The following is an 18,322-nucleotide window of genomic DNA, read 5'->3' on the forward strand; positions in this document are numbered from 1 at the left end:
TAAGAGAGAGTGATCATTAAATTGAGAGTAGGAAATCTATCATTTCTCCTACTAGTGTAAGCCCAACATTTGCTGAATCAAGGAGGGTGAATTTGGACTAAGCATGGATACCTTGTCTCCCTTCCAACGTGAAGTCATGGACAATAATGATGTGTAAGTGTCTTGGTGTTTTATTTAAGTTCTTGATAGCTTGTCTCCGGGTATTGTTATCAATTTAGCCATAAATCCCACATGCTGTAAGAGGGCGACAGGGTGGAGAGGACTCCCCTAGCCTTAAGACAGTGATTGGGGTGGCTTTTTTTCTTGTGATGTGTTGTGGTGTAATTTACTCAGGCTATGTTGAACAAATACTAATCTCACTTTGATTGGTCATGACAGATTTGTAAGAAGGCATTAGTGCAACAAGCACCCCCTTCCCCCTTCTCTCTCTTTCTTACATATATATATTTATGTTTGCTTGATCATTAACGATACACTTCAAAGTAGCCCGAGCACCATCTCTCTCTCTCTCTCTCTCTCTCTCTCTCTGTCTCTCTCTCTCTCTCGTGTTTTAGTGTGTGGGAGTGTTCCATTGGTGTTAGGGTTAGTATAAATTCCTTGCTTGTTTGTGGGTTGCTCTAACGATTCTCCTCTTTTGCGTCCTAGTTCGCTCTTAAACTAGGTGGTGCCCCTTGTGTAGTTGGGATTTGGCTGGGGGTTTGTTGTTTTGGTTTGTGTTGTGTTGTGCCCCAGCCCCATTGAGCAGCACGGGAACCTTGAAGGGTGTCTAGAGGTTTCTCTTCTTGTTGCCTGCCCGGAACCGCTTCAAATTGGTGCCCCCACTGAGGACAGGCTTGTGTATGTTTTGTGAAGGCTCAACCTTTAGCATAATCAACTAGCTTGCATGAATCACGAGAATTTGTATGATCCCTTCAATCCTGTTGCAAGGCAAAAGGTACCCATAATTGTTAGTACTAAGTTGCAATTTCAGCGAGTAATTCGTAGAATTTTAGGTCCTCTTAGGTTGGTAGAGATAAACGCATCAGTAAATCCTTTTATTTTGCCTCTCATTAGGTACGACCTTAGTTTGGACGTCTATATTTTTGTTTTGTTTTAAGAATTAGGTCATGCATAGACCATGGATAATGGCCCAGGAATACAGGTTTTTCCCTTTCATTTCACTCCACACATTAGAGTAAACATTGCAATTAGTAGAAAAATTCATTTTTAACAACGTATGGTATTCATGTTTGGTGCCCAAAGAGTAGGAGAAATTCTCGCATCACCAAACCCTGTCATTCTACCTCTTATTGATTATCATAGGTCATTTGATGTGAATATTTTTATTTTGTTGTAGAATAGATTGCAATTTAGAAAATATTATTGTGTAAATCTTTTAAAGAAAGAAAACAACAAAAATGCGTCACTTTGAAATCAATTTAATGGAGAGACAACGCCAAATGTCTGGATATCCTCCTTTGGAGAGCCTGGAGAGGATGCAGAATTATTTCTAGCGAATTTCAAGATGTCTTGCCGTATCAAGAGGATAGTAACTGATCAAGAACGTGTAGAAATGTTTGAGGTGGTCCTTAGGAAAGATGCTAGCACTTGGTTTGACTCTTTGCCTGAGGAAGTTAAAGGGAATTACACGGAAGTCTTGAATTGTTTCAAGAAATACTTCTTTGATCCCCAAAACACTCAAAAACTATGGCAAGACATTGTTTCTCATAAGCAAAAAGACTTAGATGACTACTACTTGTACAAGCAAGAGTTTCTACGTCTTTGGGCTCTATGGATACGAAATGTTGCTAACCCTGGTGATGGTGCAGAATTTTTAAACAAGGAGAGATTCATAGCCGGACTCTTTCCTGACCTTAAGGTAAAAGTTGAGGCGGGTGCACCTGCTACTTTTGATGCAGCTGAAACTAGGGCTGCTGAGAAGTATAGGAAACTCAAGTGTTTAAGGGGAGAGGTTCCAATAGAAGGTCTTAGACCCAAAGGTAAGTCACAAGAATCAACATCTAGGGAGCTTCCTGAGGTAACGGCTGAAGTGATTGAGAAGTTAAATGAATCTTTAAGCAGCCTGTCAATTCACCTTGCACAAGCTGTAGGTCCAAAGGGACAAGCAAAGAAGTCAGAAGAGAGAGAGCCACGAACTAGGAGAGTCTTGCAATGTTGGAATTGCGGAGAGTCTGGACATGGGATGTATAATTTTCCTTGGCCCCGTGGAGAGCCAGGGAGACCTAACTTGAATTACCCAGTGATGAATGCAGGAGAAGGAGCTGGTCAACAACCAAGGCTTCTACAAAGTCCAAATGGACCAAGACCACCTCCACAAGGAGTGGAAGGAGTTCCACCTTTGCCAGACCCAAACGTGCATGTGGTAGAGGTGACAAATTCAAGAGAGGTTGACATGGAAGCAAATGGCATTAAGCGTGGCCGAGGGAAAGGTAAGGAGAAAGAAGGAGTTACATCACAAAGTGACCATGGACGAAAAAAGAAGGCAAAGGAGACCAAGGAAGCTAAGAGGACTCGACGTCGCATCAACCTCCAAGACTTTCCTCTTGGACATGGAATGGCGCCATACAACCTGTTGGAAGACATGAGAGGTAAGGGTCCTGATATCTCATGGCCTCAATTTCTTGCATTATGTCCACAAGTTAGGAGGGATTTAACAAGGGCAGTTAGCACTAGGAGAAAGGTAAAAGAGAGTGTGCCTGTTGTAAAAATTGCACAAGCTGAAATGAATGAGGACATTACACCTGTGCTAGATTGTTACCTAAAAGGGAGATTGGTTAGGAAAGGTCTAGTGGATGGGGGTGCACAAATTTGCATCATGACAGAGGGACTCATGCAAAAACTAGGCATGCACATCCATGAGACACTTGAAATTAAGGTCAAGATGGCAAACAATAGCAAGGCTAGGTGCGTAGGCATTTGTAAAAATGTTTTTGTGGAGGCCTTTGGCATTAAGAAGGCAGTGGATTTCTATGTCATGTCTACCAAAGGAAATGGTTACCCATTTATCCTAGGGAGACCATGGCTAATGAAAATGCGAGCTTTGCAGGATTGGGAGAGTGGAAAGCTAATTTGCAGGAACGACAATCATAAGAAGGTTGTCTTTGACATGAAGGAGCAACGCCAAGAGGAGCTCCATGAAGAATGATCTCAAAGTGAGACGGAAGAAGGTTGGACCGATAGCACTTCAGAAGAAGAAAGTAGCGGCAGCATTACTGAAGAGGAGTCTTCCATCGAAGTCGTGGGGGTAAGGTTTAAGCCAAGCAACCAAGAGACCTCTTGTCAAGGCTTGGAGGAGGTAGGTCCTCAAGAGAACGAAGGTGTTCAAGATGAAGGGATGCTATCAACAACACTTACAAAGGATGAAAGAGAGGAGTTCAAATGTGTGCTAAGGAAGTTTCCTAGGCTTTTTGCTAAAGACTACACCGACGTGCGTGGGGTAGATGTTGTTCAACACAAGATTGAGTTAAAGCCTGAGGCCACACCTAAAGCTCAGAAGCTACGAAGGCTAGGAGTTATAAAGGAACAGGCTCTACTCAAGGAGTTAAGAAAGCTTCTAGCAGCAGGTTTCATTTATCCAGTGGAGAATTCAGAGTGGGTCTCTCCTGTTGTTGTCACTCCTAAGAAAAATGGCAAGTGGAGGGTGCGTGTGGATTACCGTCCCCTCAATGAGGCAACAAAAATAGATCACTTTCCCCTCCCATTTCAGGATGAGATACTAAATGAGGTAGCTGGTCATGAGAAGTACACTGTGTGTGATGGCTACTCAGGCTACCTTCAAATAGGTATCGCATTGGAAGATCAATTGAAAACAACCTTTATCACTCCTTGGGGTTGTTATGCTTTTAGAGTCATGCCATTTGGTCTGACAAATTCTCCTGCAACATTCCAACGTTTCATGAACATGGTGTTTCAAGCATTCTTTGGAAAGTCAATTAGGGTGTTCATTGATGATTTCTGCATTTATAGCTCAAAATCATTGCATCTACAAAGGGTAGAAGAAGGTTTAAAGAAGCTCTATGACATGGGAGGTCAACTCAACCCCGACAAGTGCCACATAGGTGAGGATGAAGTGATCTTGCTCGGTCACAAGGTTTCTGTTAACCCTCACGGCACATGGACACCCCATCACCTACGATGGACGTGTATAATGTATTTGGTAGAGTCAGGTACCGGGCTTGTCGGACCAATAGGGAAAGGTAGAGTGATCGTCGATGAGAGGCGCACTTTAACTTGGACATTCAAGGGATTAGTTGGTTAAGCATGGGCGCCCAAGTGTGAATGGGGTGAGCTCCTATAAAAGCCAAATAAACCTAATTTTTACTCATTCTCTCATTTGTGCAATTGAAGAGTGCTCTTGCTCCATCTCCATCTTCTTCTTCTTCACCTCCTTGTGTGTGTGTGTGTGTGAGAGAGAGAGAGAGAGAGGGAGAGTGTGTGTGCGATCGAGCATTACGAAGGCACGACGGCGGCGAAGCGGTTGAGCGCGGCACGACTGCAGCTTCTTCTTCATCGCGGCGAGGAATCCACCACGAAGGCGAGCGTAGAGCGGTGAGTGACACACCCTTTGTTTTCTTGAGCTTGCTAGTTTAGGCTTGTTGTGTGCTTGGAGCCGTTTGTGGCTCGCATACGGTGTATTGGCAAGTCCCTTGCTTCGACAGTGCGACAAGGAGCGCACAGTTTCCTATAAAGGCATTGAGGTGGATCCTTCAAAGGCAAAGGCTCTTATTGAGCTCCCATCATCGAAGAGTCTTAAGGAGGTCATCTCTTTCATTCAGAAGGTGAAGTATATGTCATGCTTCATTCACTTAGCCTCGGAGTTGCTTCATCCTTTGCAAAAGTTGACACAACAATTAGAATTTGCATGGTCTGATGAGCTTGAAGAGTATTTTTGTAACATTAAAGTCATTTTGTCAGAGCTACCAACACTCATGCCTCCTTGTTGGGAGTACACATTCTTTGTTAGCTCTAGTGTTGGAAGGGAAACAATTGGTGTTGTGTTGCTACAACAAGATCCCCACAGTACAAGGATGCGACCCATCTACTTTGCTAGTAGGGTCATGAATGCTTTGGAGAGAGACTACACAGAAGCAGAACTCATGATGCTTTCTCTCATGTTTGCGGTGAGAAAGTTTAGATCCTACCTGCTACCAAAACCTTTTGTAATTCTCATTGCAGAAAATTTGTTCCCTTGGGTGTCATCTCAAATGAATCTTAGTACTAGGATCTCAAAGTGGATTATGGAGTTGCAAGAGTTTTAATACTCTTTCAAGGTAGAAGATAGTGTGCGTGCACAATTGGCAGGGATTCTCACTTATAGGGTGCATGAAAAGGAGATTAAGGTGCCTGAAGTAAAGACCCTACCATTGCAACCACCAAAAAGTATTCCTAATGCTTTTACCTTGTTCTTTGATGGAGCTTTTCGTCGAGCCACAGGAAAAGCAGGGGGAGGGCTAGTGTTGCTCAACCCAAGTGGAGAGGTGGTCATGAAAGAGAAGTTCAATCTACCAAGTTCAGCTAGCAACAATGAAGCAGAATATGACACACTACTTCATGGTTTAAAAATATGCATTGGCCATGGTATACAACGTCTCATGGTAAAAGGGGATGCACTTCTCATTGTGAAGCAGATTTTAGGCATTTGGGCATGCAAAAATGAAAGACTAAGGGCCAAAGTTCATACCATCCGTAGGCTATTTAATCAATTTGAGGAGGTGCAATTATATCATATTCCTAGGAAACAAAATGAAGATGCTGATTTACTTGCACAACAAGTCATTGCATGTGTAAAGAAAGAAGTGCAGGTCATCATGGTGGTGGCTACTGTGAAGCAACCGAGGTACCAGGGATTGGAGTCATTGACTCCCATCATTGGCTACATTTTGGAGGGTGAGTTTCCACCAGACTTCACAAAATCTCAGAAGAGGAGACTCATGAAGAAGGCAAGCATGTATCTCTTCCTAGAAGGCTCCCTCTATCAAAGAGGGAAGGATAAAGTGTGCAGAAGAGTACCAACTATCACAGAAATTCCAGCCATTCTAAAAGGCTTGCATGAAGAGGCATGTGGTGGTCATTTTTCCCAAGAATTAACTGTGAAGAAGATTTTGCTTGCGGGGTATGTTTGGCCAAGTATGCATGTGGATGTCCAACATTGGTGTAAAAGTTGTCACAATTGTCAGGTAAATGGGAATAGAAGATTGATTTATGGTCCAAGGCAAATTGTGCTTGCAAATGGACCCTTTGAAAAGTGGGGCATTGATGCTATGGGTCCTCTGCCTAGGACAAAAAATGGTAAACTCTACAGTCTAGTGGCTGTAGACTATATGACTAGGTGGGTGGAAGCACAAAGTGTGGCAAAGGTAAATGAGAGGACAGTGAGCAAATTCGTCTACACTCACATTTGTTGTAGATTTGGCACACCTTTGGAGATTGTTTCTGATAATGGTCCAAGGTTTAGAAAGGGATTGCTCATAGAAGTCTGTGAAGAACTTCGCATTCTACATCGTCACAATACACCCTACTATCCCCAATCAAATGGTTTGGTAGAAAAAGCTAATGGTGTCATTGCAGGCATCATTAGAAAGATGGTGAAAAACAAGACAAAGTTGTGGGATGACTTCTTGGATGGTGCCTTGTGGGCGTATCGAACCACATATAAGGAAGCCACGGAGTTCACACCATTTCACTTGGTCTATGGTCAAGAGGCTTTACAGCCAATTGAGCTAAACATTCCAACAATGCGACTTCATGGCAAATCAGCACAAGATGATCAAGAAGCATGGATGGATCGACTTCTTACCTTAGCTGAGCTTAAGTGGAAAAGAGAAGCAGCATACGAGTGCTATAAGAGGAAAGCCACACAGACAAAGGAGAAGCTTGACAAGAAACTGAAGGACAAAGGCATCAATGAAGGAGATCTTGTGCTAAGGTATGACAATCGACTCGATAATCGTTTTGATGCCAAATTTGAAACAAGATGGCAGGGGCCATACATAGTCAAGAAGGCTTTCAATTCAAGTTACTATCAACTTATGGACTTGAATGGGAAAGAGCACTCCAGGAAGGTAAATGGCTATCGCTTGAAGCCTTACTTGAGTCGCCTTCTACCAAAGGATCTACCAGAGCAAAAGGAAACTATCCCATGTAAGTATTGTTCCATGAAGCATGAGTGTAACACAAACCAAAATTCCAAGGAACCAAACAATGAAGATCTTGTCAAGGACTCTGAAGCACTCTCTTTGGAAAAGATGCTCTATGATGGTACATGAATATACCATCATCCTGGGGGAGGGCTAATGATAGCCATTTTTCGGCTCTCTGTAATTGCCATAGTGAGTTATCTCACCCTATCAAATCACTCAAACACTGTGGTTACCCTCACCCTTTCACTGTATATAGGTGCGTGTGAGTTAGGGGACTTTTCCCATATCTCCTGACTGAAATAAAAAACCCTCAATTAGCTAGTCATTGGGCTAGTTGAGCCAAAAAAAAAAAAAAAAGTATATTATGGCCCATGCGTATGTAAATATTTCTTTGTATATAGGGCCTAAATAAAAGATTTTTTCATAATTATTTTGGTATTTATTTAAATATTTCTACCTAGGTGTGTCTTATTTATGCTCTGTACATTGCCTCACCATTACCACAATTTTTCTTACCATTTTTCATACTCTTTATTCCATATAGAAATATTTTCATGTAAGCTTCTCTTATATTTGGTGTAACTCCACCCCAACAAAAATCCAAAAAAACTAGTTTTATTTATGTGTATATTTTTTCACTATTGTGATTTTTCCCTTCCTACATCTATTTTGTTTTTTTTTTTCTAAAAAATTAGAACACCAAAAATATTTATCTTTTTATGGTAGCCTCATAATGAGAGAGATTTCTTTTGACCCCTTTATATTTTTTACACTTATATTATTTATATTTGACATGTACATATTTTTTAGACCCCTCAATATTTGATTTTCTTAGTTGTACTATTCACTTATATCATGATCTCAACAATATCTTCAATTATAGACCTACCAAATAAGGTCAAGGGTAGGTGGCATGCATACATGCACTATGGAGGGCTCACTCTTGGAGGTATTCAAAAGAATCATCCAAAGAAGGACCCCACAAGGACCTTGTGCAAAGGAAAAAAACGGTCGGTTTTGCTGAATTTGTTAAGTTCACTTGCTCTCCGAATTTGAAAAGGTGATACAAACAAAAGTTGTAGCTCGTGGGCTGAACTTTTGCCTCAAATGTTTTCATATTTTTTTGAGCTACGAGATGTGAGCTATGATTTTATTAGTGGACCCCAGTTTTCCCATGCTATGCAGCCACACTCTCTCTTCCACTTTATCATTTTCCTCTTTCACACACACTTCTCCACTCATCATCCCCACCTCTCTCACCACTCCTCTCTGCACCCTACTCACCTTCTCCTCAACCTTGAAGAATAAGAGAAACCATGGTGAACTCATACCTCCCACACACAATTCCATTCCAAAATTGACCACCTAGTCTCATATTTCCTCCTCCAAATTACCCATATCTATCAAAAAAACCACAAAATTTAGCCTCTTCTCTTAAAAGACAGCATCATGGTGGTTGATTACTCAGCTTCAATTACCTTGTCTCTCAAGGAAGGTCAAGAGTGGAGAAAAAGTGTACCGTCAAAGCTAGTGGCCCGTCAACAAGCGTCCAAATTGGCCCTACTCAAGACACTTGGAGCATCAACCTTGTAAGAAATCCACCTTTTCTTACCTCTTAAGAGTTTTTCTTCCTTATTTGTGTCCTACATGGATACTCCCATTGTAAATATCCAATTCCATTTGTAAATTAATACTAACTCTACTAACACGAACCCACTATGAAAAGTCCTATCACCTCCATTTCTCTCCTCTCTCTTTCCCCACCAACTTCTTGATAATTCCAAGCAAAAGAAATTAGATAAATTGCTGAAAATCTAACCCAACCATGGTTAGAGGAGTAACCCTAGCCTTCAAAATTGCTATAAAAGGAGGGTGTAGCTAGCACAAAAAAGGGGGGAGAAGAAAGAGCACTATGCTATAGCTTGAGAAGCCAAGCTCAACCTCTTGAGAAGGAGCTCTTGAGTGGAATCTCATTGGCATTAGGCATATGTATGTGTTGTATTAGGGGTGATTAGCAAGGGAACTCTATGTCATTGTAAGAGAGAGTGATCATTAAATTGAGAGTAGGAAATCTATCATTTCTCCTACTAGTGTAAGCCCAACATTTGCTGAATCAAGGAGGGTGAATTTGGACTAAGCATGGATATCTTGTCTCCCTTCCAACGTGAAGTCATGGACAATAATGATGTGTAAGTGTCTTGGTGTTTTATTTAAGTTCTTGATAGCTTGTCTCCGGGTATTGTTATCAATTTAGCCATAAATCCCACATGCTGTAAGAGGGCGACAGGGTGGAGAGGACTCCCCTGGCCTTAAGACAGTGATTGGGGTGGCTTTTTTTCTTGTGATGTGTTGTGGTGTAATTTACTCAGGCTATGTTGAACAAATACTAATCTCACTTTGATTGGTCATGACAGATTTGTAAGAAGGCATTAGTGCTTCCCCCTTCTCTCTCTTTCTTACATATATATATTTATGTTTGCTTGATCATTAACGATACATTCAAAGCAGCCGAGCACCATCTCTATCTCTCTCTCTCTCTTCTCTCTCTCTCTCTCTCTTCTCTCTCTCTCTCGTGTTTTAGTGTGTGAGAGTGTTCCATTGGTGTTAGGGTTAGTGTAAATGCCTTGCTTGTTTGTGGGTTGCTCTAACGATTCTCCTCTTTTGCGTCCTAGTTCGCTCTTAAACTAGGTGGTGCCCCTTGTGTAGTTGGGATTTGGCTGGGGGTTTGTTGTTTTGGTTTGTGTTGTGTTGTGCCCCAACCCCATTGAGTAGCACGGGAGCCTTGAAGGGTGTCTAGAGGTTGCTCTTCTTGTTGCCTGCCCCGGACCGCTTCATTGGTATGGCAGTAGCTCTTGGAGCTTTTCCTTTTGCCAGAGCTTCTTCTTGGCCCTCTCTCTCTGCTTGCATGGATCCTGTTGAGTGAATAGAGTGTCAAGGTTAGCAAATTTGGCAGGTTTTCTTTGAAATGTCCTTTAGTTTGAAATGCTGACAAATTTGGTCCAGTTTGCCTCAAATCAATTTTTGAACATGCATAGATGCATAAACATGTAAAGATCAAATTCATAAAGTCAATACAAAAATTTGCAACAAAAGTAAATAATCGCAATTATTTACAGCTAAGTAATTTTTTCAACATTTTGCAAATTTGGCATTATAGGCTTAAGTATATACCAAAAACATACTCTGAGTGAAATATGGGCTCATTTGAATGCAGTGGGTGAAAATGGTGTCAGATTTAGGCTTTAGGTCTCTGAAACAGTAGATGTAAAGAGATTTTGAGATTGTGAGCTCCAAATTTGTTCAAACTTGGGTAGTGGGCTTAGGACATCATGTACTTTGGATGTATGATGGCAAAATAGCAAATTTTTTCCATTTTGGCCAAAAAGTAAATAATCGCGATTATTAACTTTTCTACCAAAATGAACATTTTTTGTACAATTTGGTTCTAGGCATTGTATAGACCTTGTGTATGTGATATGAGGTGATTTGGCTAAAAAGATGTTGCTCATAACTTAGAATTTGGCTTGCCAGGACTTCTTTGCGTTTTTTGGCAATTTTCCAAGTTATATGTGATCATTTTGGCTCATACTTGAATTTTGGCATGTAAAAGGTGTGTACAAGTGATAGGTGAGGTGATGATGTAACTTTCAAGCCAAAATAGTGCAAAAGTAAATAATCGCGATTATTTACAGCAGTCACATTTTTCTTGCAAAACTTAAAAATTTTGACCTAAACACATTCTATACACCTAAAACAAGTCCTAAATTGAATTTGGTAAACTTTGGAATTGCCGGCATCACATTGTGCTTTATCGACTCTAAATCTCTGATTTTTGTTACTACATTGCCTGTTGAGTTGGTTAGTCACTTTTGAGGCTATGGACTTGTGCGCAACATAGTCGTGAAGCAACTCATCCAATTTTGGCCTTTTTGGAGTCAATTTGACCTCGTATGTCGAATTTGACTCTTTGTAGCCTTCGAGCCATTTTTTGCTTTTCGAGGGCTTCACTTGATTGATTTTATGAAACCAATCATATACATTGTGTATAGACCTCGTACGTAAGCTGCCTATGGAGCCAGAATACAATTCTGGCATCTGTCAAAAACCTAGCTTTTCTACTTGGGACCCCCTCGACCATTGCCGAATGGTCAACTGTTGATATACAAGCGTTCTATTATTTTGGGGTATGCTACAACTCAAATCTCATCCAATTTTGTTGAGCTGACGGGCCGCTATGGTCGATTTTTGGTCGTAGGTCTTCGTGCACTGCTCGAATTCTAGGGTTTTTTTCTAGGGGTTTGACCAGCTACTGGCCGTACAAAATGGATGATTGATGAGTAAAGATTTTACCCCTCATGTCTCGTGTGAGACGGGACTGAAAACAGGTGACTGTAGACTCCTAAAAAGACGCGCGAAAGAGGTCGAAAAGCTCTCTCCCCAAAGGCAACAAGTGAAAATGAGGTGGTTTTAGCCTACCTGGGATATCTATACCCGAACTTCCCGAACAATTTTTCCCTAGATTCCCTCGCTAGTCCTACTAGGCCGTGAAATTTATTTTAGATTCAAAAATTTCCCCAACCGGATTCCTGTAGCTCATTCTGCAAGAATTCTGCAAAAGTAGGTTTGGCCCCCTAATTTAGGCTTCCCGCTTCCATTTTTTCTTTCATTGAAAATTTTTGTGCTTGTCCACCTTGTCTTTCTGATCACCACCGTGTCTTCAGTTTTTCCATCAGAGCTCCTTTGCTATTTATTATTAATTTTTGACATGTTTAAGAAAATCCAATAATTAAGAAAATCCATTGATAAACACAGCTTTATTGTTTTTTTTTGGATTTGTCCATTTTAAGTCTCAATATCAAGAAAAAATATGAAAAATAATAAAAAAGGACTATTTTTTGATGATTTTTATAGTATATACACTATTTACATTCATCGAGGAGATATCATCATTTAAATTCCCCTGTTGATGATTTATAAGGGCATTATTAGGTAATTTTTCAAAAAATTCCACGTTAACATCAAACTTTTTCCTCTCTTTTCAAACATTTCCCTTAATTACTTAGCACTCTTCCACCCCTCCTAGATGGCATACTCCGGGACGACTGTGTGCATGGGTTGAACAATCGTGTCTATGCATAGCCTTGGTTGGCTCTACCATGCTTTGAAGATCAATGCAATTCAAACCATTATGATGTGCAAGAGGTGGGGTTTGAGTCATTAAGTCGAGGATTTCTGATGCCAAGGGATTCTAATGATGTCTTCCAAAGAGAAAATCTTGTAGCTTGTGTGCTCTTTGCTTGATTGTGCCATTAGGATGCTTTAGCATACTAATTTCCTGAGCTGTTGGTATCACTTTTGACTATTGTCGATCTTTTACTCCCCATTGATACCTTGGTTTGCTTGGTGTAGAACGGTATGGTTGAAGTTTCTGAGGCTTAACTCTCCATTGCTTGATTGGTTTTCCCGTTTGCAGAGAAGATAAGTGCTCTTTTTTCTTCCAAATCCATTTCGTGTTAGGTTCTCTGCTCGGAGATGCTCGTCTTTGTTTTTTGACCTTTGGAAACGTCTTTGGTATTGTCGATGATGTTTTGGACACCCAGATTTTAATCGGCTTGTCCTTAAGCTGTGCTTTTGGTACCCAAATTTGCCTGACTCCTTGCATGCTACCTATAGCATTTTCTTGTTGATAGGATGGAGAAGATTGATTACTTCATGGTTTGGTCAGCTGATTGCTTCCTTTCCATTTCTCCTTGCTTGGTGCAATTGGAACAATGAGTTGTCCGCCTTTAGATGATAGCTTGAGCTGATTCGTATTCCAATCTGGTACTGCCTTGTATGTCCGCATCCATGGAATTCCAAGAATCATCGTCTCATTCATGTGTTCATCTGGTAAGCACACAAATTTATGAGGGCATGAAAATCCATGTACTATCACATTCCATGTAAATTGTGGTAATATTGCTCATATTTTTGAGGTATTTTTTGAGGAATTCTATGATGGAGAGTGGATTTTGATCGGTCGCTATCTTAGCACTCTTACTAAGCATGAAGGGTGGACTGATCAAGAGTATAAAAGGATAAAAAAGAAGGCTTACAGTTATTTTTTGAAGGATGGATATTTATGGAAGCAACCAAAGCACCCAGGAGGGGTATTGCAAACGGGTTGTTTGTGATAAAGCAACTCAATAGCAGGTTATCAAAGAATTTCATGATAGTTTATGGGTTGGACACAGAGGAGTCTGGGCAACTTTTGTCAAGATTAAGGATCGTTATTGGTGGAAAGGTATGTATAAAGATGTGGCTTAGTTTGTGGAGACAAGCTTGGTATGCCAACAATATTCTAATGTGCGTCATTGAGATGGACTACATCTCACTTATCCATTGGCTAAACACTACAAGTGGGTGGTGGACCTGATTATCATGCTAGTAGGTATTTGGAAGATGCAATACATTGTTCTTACTAGAGAAGATCTTACTAATCAGGTGGAAGTCAGAGCTTTGCGTACCAAAGCTACCATTTATGTATGAAAGTTCTTGCTTGAGGATGTCATTTCCAAGTATGGATGTGTTGTTAGAATTACTGCTAATAGAGGAGAGTTGGATGCAGCTGAAGCTCGGGATTTCTTTGCTCGTTTGGACATTAAATTGGCTCTCACTACAGCATACAATCCAGATCCTTAATGGTAAAAGTGAAAGAGGGCATCTGCCTATTGTTAAAGCTTTAGAAAAGGCATGCCAAGGACATATTGGTGATTGGCCTAAACTCTCAGTGTCATTTGCTTTATGGGCTGATCGCACTACACATAGTTCTATTCTAGGTTTTATGCCATTTGAGCTAATGTATGGAGAAAAACCTATTATTCCTACAGAGGAAGCGATTATTTCTTAGGCCATAATGCCATGGGAAGAAGGTATGACTACAAAAGAGTTGTTTGCTTTGTGTATTCGCCAACTTGAGAGGCGTCAAGAAGATATCGAGCAATAAAGCAGCATTTGATGGTAAGCGCAGACTATGCCTCATGCTATTAAAGATGGGTATTGGGACCTTGTATATCAGAGTAGCATGGAGAACCAGTACACTGCTATGAGAAAGATGGTTAAACAATGGTTTCGACCATATGTAGTACTTCATGTTTATGATAATGTGACTCATAAGCTGTGTGAGTTGGATGGCATTGATCTCAAGGTGCCTATTGCAGGAAAAAGAGTTAAGTTCTTTAAGCAATGAGAAGGTGAGAATAATATTGAATATTTCAACACAAATCAGCCTCTTGAAGATAATGTTATGTATGCATCAGACAATGAGTCTAATGATGCTTTTGATGATGATACTTAAGTGCAGTTGGCACAGATCGGAGGTTGTTCAGGTTTAGAGAGGGTGGATGTTGTGTAGCTCCGCTCCCATTCTAAGAAAGATACCAAGAAGATGCACATCAAGCTTAATTGAAGCTTACCTGATTAATGATCAGTGTTCAGGGCTTGGTAACAAGCTAGTTTTACAGTTAATGTGTGCCAGATGTGGCTTTAAAGGGCCAACGGGTTCCTTGATTATGCTACAAATAAGTATGCTTGAAGTAATTACAGATGAGAGATTATGGTCTTGAACTACAGAGCTTGATGTGCTCTACCAGCTTGTCTTTAAGGCTCGTGATTGGAGCTATGGTGATAAATTTATGTCAGTTTGAAGTTTGAGTTGATGAAGATCCGTATCGGATTATGCAAGTAGCTGAGGAGACAATGCATGCAGCTAAAGTGCTCACTTTGTGGAGCATGTCAGTCTTTTTAGATAATCAATTGAAAATCTAGTTGCCAAGTTATTACCAGTTTGAGTTTCCCCGGGGGCCAGTTCCGTGCCAGGTCGGTTGCCTTGGTCGGTATGCTATCTGGGAAGTTTACAGCCTCAACATGTTTTGTATACATTCTATGCAATTGAGAAGTTTAAAGGAATTTACGACTTGTCATACCAAGTCCGGGTTGATGTGATAATATGGCTTGAGGCCGGTGTCAGTTGCCAACACGGCTGAGCATGATGATTGTTGGAATCCAAGACGATATTGTTATTAAAGGGTGACCTATACTTGCATCCAAAAGGTATGTGGATTATCTAAGATGTTGAAGTGGGCAGTAAAATTCATGATGACATTGTCATTTAAGGACAAATGAAGGCTTAGCACTGCTTTGACCGGTATTATTACCAAATGTGGTGTCCTTTGGAAGGCAAAAAAAGTTTTCAATGAGCTTTCACTTAAAAGGTACAAAGAATGCCCAACATGACAGTGGGAAGGCAGTGGATGCAATGCCTTGGTTAATTTGCATGCCAAATGTGGTGCCCTTATGAATTGTAGGGCGAAAAGGCCACCCAAACTTAAGCCAAGGGTAAGTGTCCGAAGGGGAAAAGGGGAGCCCATGGAGGCACAAGGAGTGAGGAAGGGGAAAAAGCACTTGCACCGGGTTGTACAACACTCAGACTAGCTTGAGCATGAAGTAGAATTTGCAGATCTTGCCGTGGCGCCCCTACTTGGAACAAGACTCGCAAAAAATTGGCACTATCCGAAAAACAGTATGCCACATCATTAAAACCAATTCACATGCCACATCCGTCATGGCGCCGTGGCTGATGGGCAGGAGGCATAAGAAGTAGAAACAAACAAGGGAGAGAAGGGAGGGAATTGATATAAAGGAAAAAACAAGAAGGGTGGAAGGAGAAGTTGTTGCATGAACAAAGAGGAGGCAAGGGTATTCGAAGAAGGGGAAGAAGGGAGAAGGAAGAAACTCAAGATCTCTCTCTCTCTCTCTCTCTCTCTCTCTCTCTCTCTCTCTCTCTCTCTCTCTCGGAGGAAAGGATCCCTCTCTCTCTTGATCTCGACCTCGACAAGGTATGCAAGAGAGAAGAGAAGAAGGAGAAGGAAGGCATCAAAGACCAAGGCTGCCAAGTGGGGGATAGACAAAAGAAATTGAAGCTCTCTCTCTCTCTCTCTTGCTTGACTCTCTATATATCTCTTATAGAGAGGAAGCAAAGCGATCAAGAGCATCAATAAAGCAAGTAAGGAGATTAAGGGCATACAGAGCTTGAAGGCAATCAATCAAGTTGATTAGAGGATAAAGTCAAAGCTTGTGAGCGGCAACTAAGGCTGTGAAAAGCACACAGAGCAGGAAGCTACAAAACATTTGACAATAATTGAAGCATGAAAATTGAGGCAGTGAGCAAAATTAAAGTTTGCAGAATCCAAGGGGCAATTGAAGCAAGTAAAGTGACAGGAAAAAATTTCCTTCACCATCATCAGTCCGAAGAATAAGTAATCATCTTATTAAACCCTAGTGTCCTTAACGACTTGATTAATCTACAAAGGGAGCTTAAACTCCTATTTACCAGTTAATCCAAGTATTGATGCTGCTAATAGTCCATCTTGGCTATTGTTTGCACTGTAATCAAAGCTTGACTCAATTAATTGAAGTTTACGGTGATTGCCATAGCCATTTGCAACTGTTGTTTGTATTCTCTCTCAGACCTCTCACAACCAAAGTCTCAACGCCTACCCGGCTCACGTTTTGAACCCATATCCCCCAACATCGTAGATTTTTCCATGTATTTGGGGCTTTTCCACTACCACAAAGGCTATCCCACCATTGACAACCCGATTTTTTGAAGTGCATAGCTACATGGTGTAGCTTTGAAGACTCCGTGAATCCCTCGTCTCCAAAGGCCGCATCAAATTGCTGGATGAATGCCAATACTTTGTCAATAGCACCAAATGTGCCATCATAGGTGAGAAAACAGATACTCTTTCCTCCCTCTTTGAACTTGTTGAGCTTTGATGACCTTCACCATGCAGGGTAAGATCTGCGATGTCCTCCCCTCTTGTATTCTCTAGGAGAGAAGCCATAGATTTTGTCGGAAGAGGAGGAATGTGAAGAAGAAGAAGAAGAAGAGGGTGACCTCTTGCTTGCCCTTTTCTTCCTTTGTTTCCTCTCTTCCCTTTTGGAGTGACGAGAAGGACTGTGGGTTGACCGTTTCCTCTTGGGAGGAGTTGGCACTTGTCTAGACCACCGTCTTTGTGGAGCCACATCTTCAGAGGAACTTAGGGATTCAATACTTTCTTGTTCTTTGAATTACTCCTCTTGTTTGGAAGAGTCTTATTTGGGGGTCTCATCAATAGGCATCCTAAGCTCTCTCTCCTTCTAGAGAGGAAGGGAAATCCCATAAGCACAAAGTTGTTGGGTAACTTTGGGTTGGCAAAGCAGGTTTGCCCATAGCTTCTTGCAACCTAGTAACAAGATAATTGACAAACATGGGGGCATCATCATTAGCACCTTCATGTACAAAATCAAAGTTATCAATGTTCATTCTACTCTCTTGGTTATTGTCATCCATGCTAATTAAACTTATATATAGAATACTTTGTCCTTTGGTACCCTCAAAAACATTAATCCGGGCATCATCATTAGCACCTTCATGTGCAAAATCAAAGTTATCAATGTTCATTCTACTCTCTTGGTTATTGTCATCGATGCTAATTAAACTTATATATAGAATACTTTGTGCTTTGGTACCCTCAAAAACCTTAATCGCTACTCCTCTTAGCCTTTGAAAATTATCACTTAAGCATCTACACCCATGGCTCGGGTTAACTATAGAGAGTAGTGAAGTGGGTCCAATAATGAAAAATTTCCAAGGGATAGCTCCTTCAGACTTCTTATGGCTCAATAATGGTAAAGCCGTAGGCAAGTCTAAAAAGACCCCATTATTGAGACCAAAGCTCTTGAGGTGTGCACCATATCCCACATAGTGGGCTCAACAAAATCGATAATAGATTCCAGTCCCACTTACCCTAATATAATTAACAAAATCAACCATTAATAGGCTACTTAAGGACCTCTCTTCTTAAGCAAGAAAAGAGAAACCAAATGCTCTGATATCAATTTAATGGAAATGTCCTATGAACTTTGAGGATAGCAGAATCAAGAGAATTAGAGAGAACATTTTTGTGAGACTACCATGAGAGCATAGATGGTGAACTTAATTGATGGTAGCAACATAATCATAGTACTTAATTAACTTGGCATGAACAATACTTTTGCAAGAGAGAGAGTTTAGAGAACTTGAAAATAGTTGAGGACCGGATTTATGTGGAGTCGGCGGTCCCCCATCCAATAGGCATTTGTATTATGTATTCTCAAGAGGA

The sequence above is a fragment of the Adiantum capillus-veneris genome, chromosome 15 (assembly GCF_014529385.1).
Source record: "Adiantum capillus-veneris isolate H3 chromosome 15, ASM1452938v2, whole genome shotgun sequence".
NCBI lineage: Eukaryota > Viridiplantae > Streptophyta > Polypodiopsida > Polypodiales > Pteridaceae > Adiantum > Adiantum capillus-veneris.